This window comes from Panthera tigris, chromosome D1 (genome assembly GCF_018350195.1).
Source record: "Panthera tigris isolate Pti1 chromosome D1, P.tigris_Pti1_mat1.1, whole genome shotgun sequence".
Classification (NCBI taxonomy): Eukaryota; Metazoa; Chordata; class Mammalia; order Carnivora; family Felidae; genus Panthera; species Panthera tigris.
This window is the reverse complement of record NC_056669.1, coordinates 54,397,351-54,412,559: the sequence shown is the minus strand read 5'-3', so window position 1 is coordinate 54,412,559 and position 15,209 is coordinate 54,397,351. Positions and strand designations below refer to the sequence as shown.

Sequence of the window (15,209 nt, the reverse complement as noted above, 5' to 3'; positions counted from 1 at the left end):
CAAGAATTATAAAATACCTAGGAATAAACCTAACCAAAGACGTAAAAGATCTTTATGCTGAAAACTATAGAAAGCTTATGAAGGAAATTGAAGAAGATATAAAGAAATGGAAAAGCATTCTGTGCTCATGGATTGGAAGAAAAAAATTGTTAAAATGTCAATACTACCCAAAGCAGTCTACACATTCAATGCAATCCCAATCAAAATTGCACCAGCATTCTTCTCAAAGCTAGAACAAGCAATCCTAAGATTTGTATGGAACCACAAATGACCCAGAATAGCCAAAGTAATATTGAAGAAGAAAACCAAAACGGGAGGCATCACAATCCCAGACTTTAGCCTCTATTACAAAGCTATAATCATCAAGACAGTATGGTACTGGCACAAAAACAGACAGATAGACCAATGGAATAGAATAGAGACTCCAGAATTGGACCTACAAATGTATGGCAGACTAATCTTTGACAAAGCAGGAAAGAATATCCAATGGAAAAAAAGACAGTCTAACAAATGGTGTTGGGAGAACTGGACAGCAACATGCAGAAGAATGAAACCAGACCACTTTCTTACACCATTCACAAAAATAAACTCAAAATGGATGAAGGACCTGAATGTGAGATAGGAAACCATCAAAACCCTAGAGGAGAAAGCAGGAAAAATCCTCTCTGACCTCAGCCACAGCAATTTCTTACTCAACACATCCCCAAAGGCAAGGGAATCAAAAGCAAAAATGAACTACTGGGACTTCATGAAGATAAAAAGCTTCTGCACTGCCAAGGAAATAATCAACAAAACTACAAGGCAACTGACGGAATGGGAAAAGATATTTGCAAATAACATATCAGATAAAGGGCTAGTATCCAAAATCTATAAAGAACTCACCAAACTCCACACCCAAAAAATAAATAACCCAGTGAAGAAATGGGCAGAAGACATGAATAAACACTTTTCTAAAGAAGATATCCAGATGGCCAAAAGACACATGAAAAGATGCTCAACGTCACTCCTCATCAGAGAAATAAAAATCAAAACCACACTGAGATACCACCTCACACCAGTCATAGTGGCTAAAAGGAACAAATCAGGAGACTATAGATGCTGGAGAGGATGTGGAGAAACGGGAACCCTCTTGCACTGTTGGTGGGAATGCAAACCGGTGCAGCCGCTCTGGAAAATAATGTGGAGCTTCCTCAAAAAATTAAAAACAGATCTACCCTATGACCCAGCAATAGTGCTGCTAGGAATTTACCCAAGGGATACAGGAGTGCTGATGCATAGGGGCACATGTACCCCAATGTTTATAGCTGCACTATCAACAATAGCCAAATTATGGAAAGAGGCTAAATGTCCATCAACTGACGAATGGATAAAGAAGATGTGGCTTATATATACAATGGAATACTACTTGGCAATGAAAAAGAATGAAATCTGGCATCTGTGGCAACCAGGATGGAACTGGAGGGTACTGTGCTAAGTGAAACAAACCATACAGAGAAAGACAGATACCATATGTTTTCACTCATATGTGGATCCTGAGAAACTTAACAGAGAATCATGGGGGAGGGGAAGGAGAGGGAAGTTACAGAGAGGGAGGGAGACAAACCATAAGAGACTTAAATACTGAGAACAAACTAAGGGTTGATGGGAGTGGGGGGGAGGGGAAAATGGGTGATGCGCATTGAGGAGGGCACCTGATGGGATGAGCACCAGGTGTTGTATGGAAACCAATCTGACAATAAATTATATTTAATATAAAAAAAGAATTAATGGGTTAACCAGGAAAATAAAGAAAAAATTTAAAAATACATGGAAACAAATGAAAATGAAAACATGACAGTCAAACCCTTTGGGATGCAGCAAAGGCAGTCCTAAAGGTATGCTTTTTTTTTCTTTTTTTTTAAAGCACATTCCAATTCAGGCCTACTTCATGATGCTAGAAAGGTCCAGAACACACAACCTAACTTTACACCTAAGGGAGCTAGAAAAGGAACAGCAAATAAAGCCTGGATCAACAAGAAGGGAAATAATAAAGACTAGAGCAGAAATTAATGATATAGAAACAAATGAACAAACAAAAAACAGATCAATGAAACTAAGAGCTAGTTCTTCGAAAGTATAAAAAAAGGTGATAAATCCTGAGCCCGACTTATCAAAAAGAGAAAGGACCCAAATAGATAAAATCATGAATGGAAGAGGAGAGATCACAACCAACACCACAGAAATACAAATAATTATAAGAGATTATTATGAAAAATTATATGCCAACAAACTGGGCAACTGGAAGAAATGGACAAATTCCTAGAAACTCACAAATTACCAAAATTGAAACAGGAAGAAATAGAAATTTTAACAGACCCATAACCAGCAAAAACAATTAAATAGTAATCAAAAGTCTCCCAACAAACAAAAGTCCAGGGCCAGATGGCTTCCCAGGGAAATTTTACCAGACATTTAAAGAAGGGTTAATACCTATCCTTCTCAAACTGTTCTAAACAACAGAAATGGAAGGAAAACTTCCAAACTCATTCTACAAAGCCAGCATTACCTTGATTCTAAAACTAAAGACTCCACTAAAAAGAATTACAGGCCAATATCTCTGATGAAGACAGACATAAAAATTCTCAACAAGATACTAGCAAATCGAATTCAACAGTATATTAAAAGAATTATTCACCACAATCAAGTGGAATTTATTCCTGGGCGCAGGGCTTGTTCAATATTCACAAATCAATCAACATGATACACAACCTTAATAAAAGAAAGGATAAGAACCATACAATCCTGTCAATAGATGCAGAAAAAGCATTTGACAAAATACAGAATCTATTCTTGATAAAAACCCTTAACAAAGTAGGGATATAAGGAACACACCACCACATTGTAAAGGCCATGTACAAAAGACCCACAGCTAATATTATACTCAATGGGGAAAAACTGAGAGGCTTTCCCCTATAGTCGGGAACAAAACAAGAACATCCACTCTCCCCATTAATATTTCACATAGTATGAGAAGTCTTAGCCTCAGCAGTCAGACAACAAAAAGAAATAAGTGGCATCCAAATCACTAAGGAAGAAGTCAGACTTTCACTGTTTACAGACAACATGATACTCTATGTAGAAAACCAGAAAGACTCCACCAAAAAATTGCTAGAACTAAGACATGAAGTCAGCAAAATCTCAGGATATAAAATTAACGTGCAGAAATCTGTTGCATTTCTATACACCAAAAACGAAGCAGCAGAAAAAGAAATCAAGGAATCAATCCCATTTACAACTGCACCAAAAACAGTAAGATACCTAGAAATAAAACTAACCAAAGAGGTAAAGATCTGTACTCTGAAAACTACAAAAGACTTAGTAAAGGTATTAAAGAGGACACAAAGAAATGGAAAAGCATTCCATGTTCATGGATTGGAAGAACAATCATTGTTAAAATGTCTATTCTACCCAAAGTAATCTACACATTTAATGCAATCCCTATCAAAATACCACCAGCATTTTTCACAGAGCTAGAACAAACAATCCTAAAATTTGTATGGAACCACAGAAGACCCTGAATAGCCAAAGAAATACTGAAAAAGAAAAACAAAACTAGAGGAATCATGATTCTGGATTTCAAGCTATATTACAAAGCTGCAGTCATCAAGAGAGTATGGTACTGGCACAAAAACAGATACATAGATCAATGGAACAAAACAGAAAACCCAGAAATGGACCCATAACTCTATGGTCAACTCATCTTCAACAAAGCAGGGACGACTATCCAATGGAAAAAAGACAGTCTCTTCAACAAATGGTGTTGGGAAAACTGGACAGTGACAAGCACAGGAAAGAAATTGGGTCACTTTGTTACATCATACACAAAAAATAAATTCAAAATGGATGAAAGACTTAAATGTGACACAGGAAACCATCAAAATCCTAGAGAAGGACGCAAGCAGCAACTTCTCTGACCTCAGCCAGAGCAACTTCTTACTAAGACACGTTGCTGAAAGCAAGGGAAACAAAAGCAAACATGAACTATTGGGACTTCATCAAGATAAAAAGCTTCTACACAATTAAAGAAACAATCAACAAAATTAAAAGGCAGCCTCTGGAATGGGAGAAGATATTTGCAAATGACATATCTAATACTGGGTTAGTATCCAAAACATATAAGCAACTTATCAAACTCAACATCCAAAAAACAATCCAGTTAAAAAATAGGCAGATGACATGAATAGACACTGTTCCAAAGAAGACATCCAGATGGCTAAGAGACACATGAAAAGATGCTCAACATCACTCATCATCAGGGAAATACAAATCAAAACCACAATGAGATACCACCTCACACTTATCAAAATGGCTAAAATTAACAACACAAGAAACAACCTGTGATGCAGAGAAAAGGAACCCTCTTGCACCCTTGGTGGGAATGCAAACTGGTATAGTCACTCTGCAGAATGGTATGAAGGTTCCTCAAAAAACTAAAAATAGAACTACTCTATAGTCCACCAGTTGCACTATTAGGTATTTTCCCAAAGGATACAAAAATACAGCTTCAAAGGGGTACATGCACCCTGATGTTTACAGCAGTATTATCAACAATAGCCAAACTATGGAGAGAGTCCAAATGTCCCCTGACTGATGAATGGATAAAGATGTGGTATATGTGTATGTGTATGTGTATATGTGTGTGTATGTGTGGGTGTGTGTGTATATATATATATATATATATATATATATATATATATATACACCCACACATACAATGGAATATTAGCCATCAAAAAGAATGAAATGTTGCCATTTGTAATGATGTGGATGGAGCTAGAATGTAATACGCTAAGCAAAATAAGTCAATCAGAGAAACACATATACCATATGATTTCATGCATCTGTGGAATTTAAGAAACAAAACAGATGAACATATGGGAAGGGGGGGTAACAGAAGAGAGAGAAACAAACCACAAAGTGACTCTTAATGATGGAGAACAAACTGAAGATTGATGGGGGTAGGTGGGTAGGTGGGCTAGTGGTGATGGGTACTAAGGAGGGCACATGTGATAAGCACTGGGTGTTGAATGTAACTGATGAATCACTGAATTCTACTCCTGAAACCAACACTGCACTGTATGTTAACTAACTAAATGTTAAATTAAACAAAAAAGAAAAAGAGAAAGAAAGAAAGAAAGAAAGAAAGAAAGAAAGAAAGACCCACCCTAGGGAGAAAAGCCAAGAGTTAATCAAGGAAAATTCCCTATTTTTTGGAATTGGGTGACTTGGCAATATTTTTCCAGCACAATTTTAGAATTACTATGGACCAGTAACTGCTTAGAGCCTCCCATTTCCCCCTTTTGAAATCATATCACAACTTTACTAGTTTCTGAAACCCTGAAATGAACATTATGCTGGCACTTGATAAGACTTCTGGCAGTGCTGGATTTGAAGTTACCATTATTTTGCTTTTGAGAGATATGTGTAACTGAAGCCATTAAGTGATCTGTAATAGATTGGTGACAAAAATGAGCTCATTTCTTTACCCTTTCCTTTGTCCATATCCTTCACAATGTGACTTTGAAGTCCTCTCATTAAAAAAAGTCTATTTTCCTACTCTTTTAAGTTGATGTTGTGAATTGATGTGTCCAAGAGAATGTGGCAAATGATGTGCCAGTTGCGAACCTAGGCCTCAAGAGACCCTGTATGCTTATGCTCCCTCTTTTGGGAACCTATCGTTCCTATCTGAAGAACTCCTAACAAGCCTGATGGAACGAGTACAAGAGTAACCACAGGGAGGAGAGCCCAGTCATAAAAGTCAAGTCTTGCCCTAGGCCACCATACAGGCAACCAGCCTAAAGCATATGAAAGAATTTAGTCAAGTTTAAGTGCAAGTTAGCAAGAACTACCTGCACAACTTTGCCCTAACAGGATGCAGGAATATATTCATAAACAATAATAAATGCTATTGTTTTAAGCCACTGAGTTTGAGGATGGCTTGTTGTGCAATGATAGCCAACATGTAATAATCCTCTACAAATCTCAACTGCAAGCTAAGTAACAACCAAATCTTCAATAATTCTGGAATTAATTTCAACAATCCTCTCTTTAAGTAGGCCAGAACCCAAATTATCATTTTGGGTTCTTTCAACTTAAGATTTTGTTCTTAATGCCAATGCACAAAGGAGAGGATGAGATTTGGCAAAGTTAAGAGAAAACACACTATTTACAACAGAAAAGTATCTGATTTTTACTTAAATGTTCCATGCATAAGTTCATAACGGCTCGATTTAAAAAGGATATAACCCAGAGAAAGAGAGATCAGTTGCTTTTAAGTTTTGGGAATGTGACAAGTTCTCTCACAAATATGTACATATATCTCTAATCATGGAATTTCTTGAGCAAACAGCCTCCCATGTTGAAAAAAAATCTAGACTTTTTTTAAATGTAAGGAGACAGATAATCTATAGTCTTCTAACATTTGCTCTATGTCTGTGCGTGTGTTCAACATAATAAAAATTTACTATAATGAAGCTAAAAACAGAAGAGGAGACAGTGAATTTGGTGTGAGCAGTTGCAAATATTGGTATGTCAAAGAAAGATCTTGTGAACAAAAGCTCTGTGACAGGGAGGGTGGTAAACTGCTCAAATACTGAACAAAAGGCAGCATTTTAACCAGAATCATTACCACAACCATTTCCCACATGCCTACATATCCTTTGAATTCATTAATATTTAGGGAAAGATCAGCAAACATCGTTTCCCTTCCAAACATCTCTGATTTCCAAACCCATACAGCCAACAGCCTGCTGAAATCTTCACTTGATTTCTCACAGACCTCTCAAAATTACCCCAAACCGAACCCCTGCTTGGCCCTCCCAAACCTATTCCTTCTCAAGACCATCCCCTCTCCGCAAAGGGCACCACTGTTCACCCGTTGCTTGAGTCAAACACCAGAGTGCGCTTGCCAGGTTTGACAAACTACAACAAGACTTAGGCTCCCTCCAAAAACAACTCAGAAACTGGACACAAGACAAGAAACAACTATTTTCAGATGTTGAACACAGGCAGCGTTCGGCTAGGATCGCCCAGAGAAACAAACGAGCTGAGCACTTCCTTCACACCTGTCGGGACTTAACGCACACACCCACGACAGGCCAGCCCTGGACGCCAGCCGAGCCACTGGGCCTACCCGGCTTGGTGCTCCTGTCGCCACCCGACTGGGACAGGTGGAAGCCCTCTGGTCTCAGCTTCCTCCCCTGAACACTGGGGTGATGGCAGCTCCAGGTTCACCAGACGTAATGAGCTGATTAGGTAAAAGTGCCTCAGGTTGGCTGCCAACTTGATAATATTAATGTAGCTTCCTACTCCTGGAGATGCTTAAGAGGTGGAGCTCAGAGCTGGACACGGTAGTTACAGCGACTTCAAAGCCCCAAAAGCAAACGCGAACTCCCCACCGCAGACCAGCGTCTCTCAAGATGGACGCCTGGTTGAAGAAGGCAGTGGAGGCTGGCTGTGCGGGGTGGGCGTGGCCAGGGGCGTGGCCTTCGGTGCTCTCTCAGCCCTGGAGGCTGAGTTTAAGGCACACCTGCAAACTTAGCTCTAAGCAATGGGTTTAAAATGTGTATTAAAAGTATCTTTGATTTTGCTTCTTTTAGAGATAACTTCGGGGCATTTGGGTGCCTTAGTAGGTTAAGCGTGGACACTGACAGCACAGGGGACTGCTTGGGATTCTCTCTCTCCCTCTCTCTCTGTCCCTCCCCTGCTTGCACTCTCTCTCTCTCTCTCTCTCTCTCAAAATAAATAAACTTTAAAAAAAAGAACTTCAGCGTAATTTTAGTTTTTGTTAATTATTTAGTTCAGGGATTAACTATTTTTTGTAGCCCAGTTATGTATAGATTGTCTTTTTTTAATTATTTTTTTCTTGTCTTTTTTTTCCTAACCTACTTCAAACAATGGGCCTGTTTTAGTTTTGTTTGTTTACTCTTTGATTCCTCCAGCTATTTCTCTAGCTCCGACCTCATTTCTAAGCTCTAAGACCATCGTATCCAAATGTCTGCTGGTCATCTTTATCTGAATGTTCTGTTGGAGACACCTCAAACTCAATAATCCGTACGCATATTTTTCCCTTCAAATTTGCTCCACCACCTGTGGCTCCAAATTGCTAAATGGCAAGAACTGAAACCAACCCTCCATTTTTGATTCCTCCCTTTGCTTTGCAACCCACCCCCCTCCCTCACACACACTTCCTATCCATTTCTCCTAGTCATTCCCTTGTTGCATTTCAATGCCCACTAGGCCCCTAGTCATCTCAGTAGGTACCAGCTGCTTAGTACTTGCTGTGGTAAGGGTTAAGGTCATTATGGGAGTAGACTCCCAAAGAATCTCACTGCTTCCAGTTTACGTTTCCCCAAATTTGCCTTTCAAAGAGCAGCTAGTGATCTTCTAAAAATACAAATCTGGCCACGTTCAAAATTCATTCCTAAGGTTAAAGTTCAAGCCCCTTAATTGGATACTGCCCTTCTCTCCAGCTTCTTTCTCCCCCTACTCTCCTCCAACCCTACTCATATTGAAACTCCAGCAAAACCAAACCTCTTGTACTACTTATGCCTCCACACCATTATGTATCTTTCTTTATTCGTGTTGTTCCTACTGCCAGGCTTCCTCACTTCCCACTCTTGACTTTTACCTAGCTAACTCCTTTTGTTGGTGGAAGACTCAGCTCAGGAAGCCTTCTTTGATCATAACCACCTATTCCTTACCACCAGGCCCAATTAAGTACTTCCCCTCCTTGTCCCATATGTCCCTCCAAATTAACTTCTTAGTACTATATTAGCGGCATTGATTATAATTACCTACTTTGTTTTGCTGAGATTTTAATTTCTGCTTCCTCCCTTTTAAGTTCATCTACTTGAAGGTGAGACCATACCTAACTCATCACTTCTTCCCAGTGCTTACTGTAATGCTTGGCACAATTGGGTAAATAAATAGTCAGAAGCTACAGAGCCATCAACCCTTAAGCTGAGTAAGACAGGCTACATTTTTTTCTGACCTACCTGTGTTCCCTGGAGTATACCTCCCAATAACCAGTTGGGAGGACTTGACCAGAAGAAAGAATGGTAGCTTGGATCGGGGTGGTAATAGCGTAGAATAAGAAAAGTAGCTTGATCTTTGAATGTTTACCCTCCTTCTGCTAACTTCTATTCGGGGACCCGAGATTAACCCTTGACATAGCAGTACTAAACTGGTTGCACCCACTGAGATTAGGTAACAATCAAGGGATTAAGCAGTTTTTGTGAAATGAAGATTTTCTGAAACTCTATTCTTTTCTTTTTTAATGCTTATCCATTTATTTTGAGGGAGGAGGAGCAGAAAGACGGAGAGAGATTCCCAAGCAGGCTCCATGCAGTCAGCACAGGGTCCCATGGGCACTTGATCTCATGAACTGAGAGATCATGACCTGAGCCTAAATCAGGAGTTGACTGCTTAACTGACTGAGCCACCCAGAGGCTCCCTGAAACTCCATTCTGATTTCTTCTTTAGAGACCTTTTTCTCATACCAATAGAGAATGAAAGAAGTGCTGGAAACTGGTCCCATGTTTGAGCAAATACAGGCCTGATCCTATTACTCCTGGTTTTAAAGCAGAAGTGAGACAAACAAAACTAAAGCATGCAAAACAGAATATTAAAAATGGTACGAGAAGGTCCTGGGTGGCTCAGTCAGTTGAGCATCCGATTCTTGATTTTGGCTCAGGTCATGATCTCATGGTTTGTGGAATTGAGCCCCACACCAGGCTCTGTGCTGATAGTGTGGGCCTGCCTGGGATTCTCTCTCTCTTCTCTCCCTCTCTCTCTTTCTCTCTCCCCCCAATCCACTCATACACACACACACACACTCTCCCTCTCTCAAAATAAATATATTTTTTAAAAGGGTATCAAAGAACTTATCAAATAAATTATAACATTTTATTTCAAAGAACATAAATATTCAATTAATCTATGTGGGAGTCTTCAAATTTACCTGTTAAAAAATCAATAATGAAGGTAAACTGGGGGACATGATGTGGCATTAAGAAACTGAGATTCCCATCAATATTTGGGAGAGATTTTTTCCCGGCTTTATTGTCCCAACAGAACTGACTCAATTTCATAGACTCATTATTCATATAATTAAATTGTCCTTTTGCAATGAATATTGTTCAAACTCTGGTGGGCCCTGTCTGATCTTAGACAAAAAATATGATGAACCCAAAAAAGACTGTGTTGGAAGAACTCAATTTTGTTTTTTTTAAGATTTTCAAGACTGGCCAACTGAAGGTTTGCTAGTCATTTCTTCAAAACTCTACCTTCCTTCTGTAGTGTAGTGGGTCTTTGTCCAACAGTTTCCAGAAGGAGCAAGCTGACCTGAGAGAAGGTTTTTTCCTACTGATTGCTGTCACAATCAACTTACAGAGAATTCTGCTAAAAACAACGTAAGTGAGTTTGCAGTTTGGTGTAGTCCATAAAGCCAATTTGAAATATTTTGCAAACCTACACACACACACACACACACACACACACACACATGCATTTAAAGCATCTAGGATGGGGTGCCTGGGTGGCTCAGACATTAAGCATCTGACTTTGGCTCAGGTCATGATCAGGGGTGAGCATGAACCTCACTTCCGGTGAGCTCAAGCCCTGCTTCAGGTAAACATGAGCCCTGCTTTGGTGGAGCCTCGCTTTTCTCTCTCTCTCTCTCTCTCTCTCTCTCTCTCTCCCTGACCCTTGCTCACTTGCACCCTCTCTCTCTCTCTCAAAAATAAAATAAAATAAAATAAAATAAAATAAAATAAAATAAAATAAGACATCTAGAATGGCACTTAGGTTTCTCAGCAAAATAGAAGCTAGTAATATCACAAAAACACAGCCAATTCCTAACTTTCCGTGCAGCCTCAAGTCTAGGCAATAACTATTCCAGCCTTCTGATAATTTTCTTATTATAAGAGCAAATTATTTATCACTCATCGCTTGGACTGAAGAATGAGTAAATAATCAAAGGTTGCTTTAAGTTTTCATTATATAAACCTGCAAAATGGTAACATTGACACAAAGAAAAGGATAAACTCGAGACCTATGGCCACATGTCACCTGAGCAGTTGAGCGCCAGCCTCTGAATTCTCTCTCTTGGCAGAGAGAATTCAATGCTGGGGCTTGATGCCAGACTCTAGCCAACTGTACAGCAGCGGATCAAGCCCAAAGCTTGGACATTATCTTTGCTAAGTGCATATGGTAGTCCTGTTTTTAACAAGTGTCCTTTTAATTAAAAGTAATGAATCTTCTCTTCAGTGACAGGTCATTGAACTAACTAGTTTTTGCTTTTAATACATCTATAACGAAGAAATATTGAACTACAAATCTGAAAGAGATAAGAAATACTAATTTTAGGGCTTAATCCTTTAGCAAGTTGGCAGGGAAAAAGGAGGCCCTAGGCTTTTAAACAGAGTATCCTGAAGGAACTTCAAATGGATAAAAAAAAATTTTTTTAGTCAATGTTTGATTGACCTTTTGATACTATAGCCAGAAAGCAGTTATTGACTAAGATAAGCACAACCTAGACTCCTAGTTATTGATTCTTTTATAAAACCTCCATTTTTGTGCCAGTAAAAGAGTCAGAGTTAGCATGAAATTTCCTGACAAACCAAGTAATTTCAACCGTTATAAAATGAGACTGAGTGTCCTGCATGTCAGGGGTTGTGTTAAATGCTTTACATACATTATTTTGTTTGCTCGGAATCTTAAAGGTAGATACTATTATTGTACTCACTTTACAGATCTAGAAGCTGAGGCTCAGGAAGGTTAAGTAGCTGCTCCATGGTCATACATACCTGTGACAGAGCCAAAAATTAAATACAGCCCATTTGACTCCAACTACACTATACTACTTTTTTTCCTCTAGACCTCAGCAGTCCAATAAGATAGCTACTAGCTATATGTGGCTATTTAAATTTAAATTAATAAAAATTAAAATGTAAAAATCAGTTCCTCAGTCACTAACCACATTTCAAGTGCTTAACAGCCACATGTAGCCAGTGGCTCCCATACTGGACGATACAAGTACAGAATCCATTATCACAGAAAATGTTTTAGATAGTGCTGGTCTAGAGTCACCAGTAACTGGCGTGCCCTCTCCCTTTCTGATAATGGAAATTATACACACATTACCTTGTTACTTTAACTTCCAGGAAGTTTAATTCCAAATTTAAGGTTCAACTATAGCAATACTTTAACCCTGATAACCAACATATTTGTGCTCATCTTTTCCTTGGCCCCGATTTCCTATCTGTATTTATTAATAGATATTAATTATTGTTTTATTGCAAATGTTATTGTTACAGGTTTTCTCAAATCATTTGTTGAAAAGGCAGTATATAAGTATAAATAACAAAAATCAGGACATACTCTGGTTTTTGCCTGCCTTCCATGTTATAAGGTGTAGATTAGGATTCATGTTCCAGCTATATGCTGTCTATAAGAAACTCACTTCAAATAAAACAATATAGGCAGGATGAAAGTAAATGGATGGGAAATTTTATATCATGCAAACATTAACCAAAGGAAAGCAGAAGAGGTTACATTGAGATCAGATAAATTAGATTTTGGAGCAAAGATAATTACTAGAAAGAGAGAAAGACAGTATACAATGATAAAAGGGTCAATCCACCAAAAAAAAAAAAATAGCAGTCCTAAATGTATGTACAGGAGACAACAGAAATGAAAATCCATTAATAAAAAACTAATAGAACTGAAAGGCGAAAAGTAATAAAATGAAAGTTCAAGTCTTCAACACCTATCCTTCAACAATTCGTAGGGCAATTAGACTGAAAATCAGCAGGTATTTAGAAGAATTCAACAACATCAAGCAACAGGATCTAATTGATATTTATAGAACATTCTGCCCAACAACATCAGCATATACATTCATTTCAAATGCTAATTTCCATTACATATATCAAGATAGACCATATTCTGGGCTTTAAAACAAACTGCAACAAATTTAAAAGGATTTAAGTCATACAGAGTGTGTTTTGTGATACACTGGAATCAAACTAGAAATCAGAACTGAAAGATAACATGAAAATCTACAAATATTTGGAAACTAAACAACCTACTTCCAAATAATATATGGGTCAAAGAGCAAGTTTCAAGGTAGATTTCGAAAATACATTGAATTAAGTGGAAGTGCAAATACAACATATAAAATTTGTGGGACACACCTAAGGCCGTGCTGAGAGAGAAATTTATAACACCAAATACATAAATTAGAAAAGAGGAAGTCTCAAATCAATGATCCAAGCTCCCACTTTGATAACCTAGAAGAAGGGCAAAATAAACCCAAAGCCAGCAGAAAGAAGGAAATTATCATAAAGAGGACATGGGAGCAGGAGGAAAGTGGGTGTGGCTGTAAAAAAGAAGAATCCCCGTGAGGATGGAAATGTTCCATATCTTCACTCTATCAATGTCAATACTCTGGTTGGGATAGTGCAGTATTGTTTTGCAAGGTGGTACCATTGGAGGAAACTGGGTAAAGAGTATGTGGGATATCTCTTTATGATTTCCAACATTGCATGTGTATCTACAATGATCTCAAAATAGGAAGTTTAATTTTATTTTATTTTTATTTTTTTAATCTTTTTTAATGTTTACTTATTTTTTTTAATTTTTTTAAACATTTACTTATTTTTGAGACAGAGAGGGACAGAGCATGAGCAGGGGAGGGGCAGAGAGAGAGAGGGAGACACAGAATCCAAAGCAGGCTCCAGGCTCTGAGCTGTCAGCACAGAGCCCAACCTGGGGCTGGAAATCACAGACCACGAGATCATGACCTGAGCCGAAGTCGGACGCTCAATTGACTAAGCCACCCAGGTGCCCCAGGAAGTTTAATTTTAATTAAAAAAATTTTTTTTGAGAGAGTGAGAGTGTGAGTGGAGGAAGGGCAGAGGACGAGGGAGAGAATCTTTCTTTTTATTTTAAAAACATGTTTTTAATGTTTATTTATATCTGCAGGAGAGAGATACAGAGCATGAATGGGGAGGGGCAGAGAGAGGAAGACATAGAATCCAAGGCAGTCTCTGTCAGCACAGAGCCCTACCCAGGGCTTGAACTCACAAACCATTAGATCATGACCTGAGCCAAAGTTGGATGCCCAACCAACTGAGCCACCCAGGTGCCCTGGGTGAGAGGGAATCTTAACCAGACTCCATGCCCAGCATGGAGCCTGATGTGGGACTGGGCTCTCACAACCGTGAGATCATGACCTGAGCCAAAATCAAGAGTCAGACACTTAACCAACTAATACATTCAAGTACCCCAGAAGTTTCATTTTAAAAAGGCAATCAAAAAAAGATTTTATAACACAAAAATGAGAAAGAATAATTAGCCAGCATACACAAGGAATTTCAACAAAAAATATTTAAAAGATGACAAAAAAGAAAATAATGAGGAAAAGGTTTGAAAAAAGACTTCCCAAAAGAGTAAAAGCACAATGAGGGGGGCACCTGGGTGGCTCAGTCTATTAAGCGAACAACTTCAGCTCAGGTTCATGGGTGCGAGCCCCGCGTTGGGCTCTGTACTGACAGCTTGGATCCTGGAGCCTGCTTCGGATTCCATGTCTTCCTTTCTCTCTGCCCTCTCTCCCAACTCGCGCTCTGTCTCTCTCTTTGTGTGTCTCTCTCTCAAAAATAAACATTAAAAAATTATTTTTTAAAAAGCAAAAGCACAATGAAATACTACACTACACACACAGATTGGTTACAATGAAGTAGTCTGACAATAGTAAATGTAATAGTAAATAGTAGCATATTAGCAAGTAAATAGTAAATAGTAAATGTTAGCAAGGATCGATCAAGCAACGCGAGCAAGGGTTGAGTAATGTGTACGAACTCCCACAATAGTGGGGGATGTCAGTTGGTGCAATCCCTTTGGAAAACTTGTAGGTATTATCTTTAAAAGTTGAAGATATATATGCCCCATGATCTAATAATTCCACACCTAGGATATCTAGTAGATAAATTTGTTCTTGTGAGCACTAGGACAAATATAAAATCATGTGCTTAGCAGCATTGCTTCTTATCACCCCAAACAGCAAATAACCCAAATACTCATCAGCAGAAGAATGAATAAATAATGTCAACATATTCACACAGTTGAATAACATGGAGCAAAGCCAAATGACCACACAGGACACATAC

The 15,209-nt window shown here is 38.6% G+C and overlaps 1 protein-coding gene across 7 annotated transcripts in view; it reads right to left on the bottom strand.

The window, feature by feature from the left end:
* Window positions 1-7,482, bottom strand: part of GDPD4 (glycerophosphodiester phosphodiesterase domain containing 4) — a 191,102-nt gene extending 183,620 nt beyond the window's left edge. For 6 of the 7 annotated variants that reach the window (XR_006208000.1, XR_006207999.1, XM_042957376.1 and 3 more), the window contains exon 1: window positions 7,397-7,482. The gene's annotated coding sequence lies outside the window, so the exon portion shown is untranslated. Of the gene's footprint in view, window positions 1-7,171 lie in introns of all 7 variants that reach the window. The other variant, XM_042957375.1, reaches the window with a different exon arrangement.
* Between the last annotated feature and the right edge of the window lie 7,727 nt (window positions 7,483-15,209).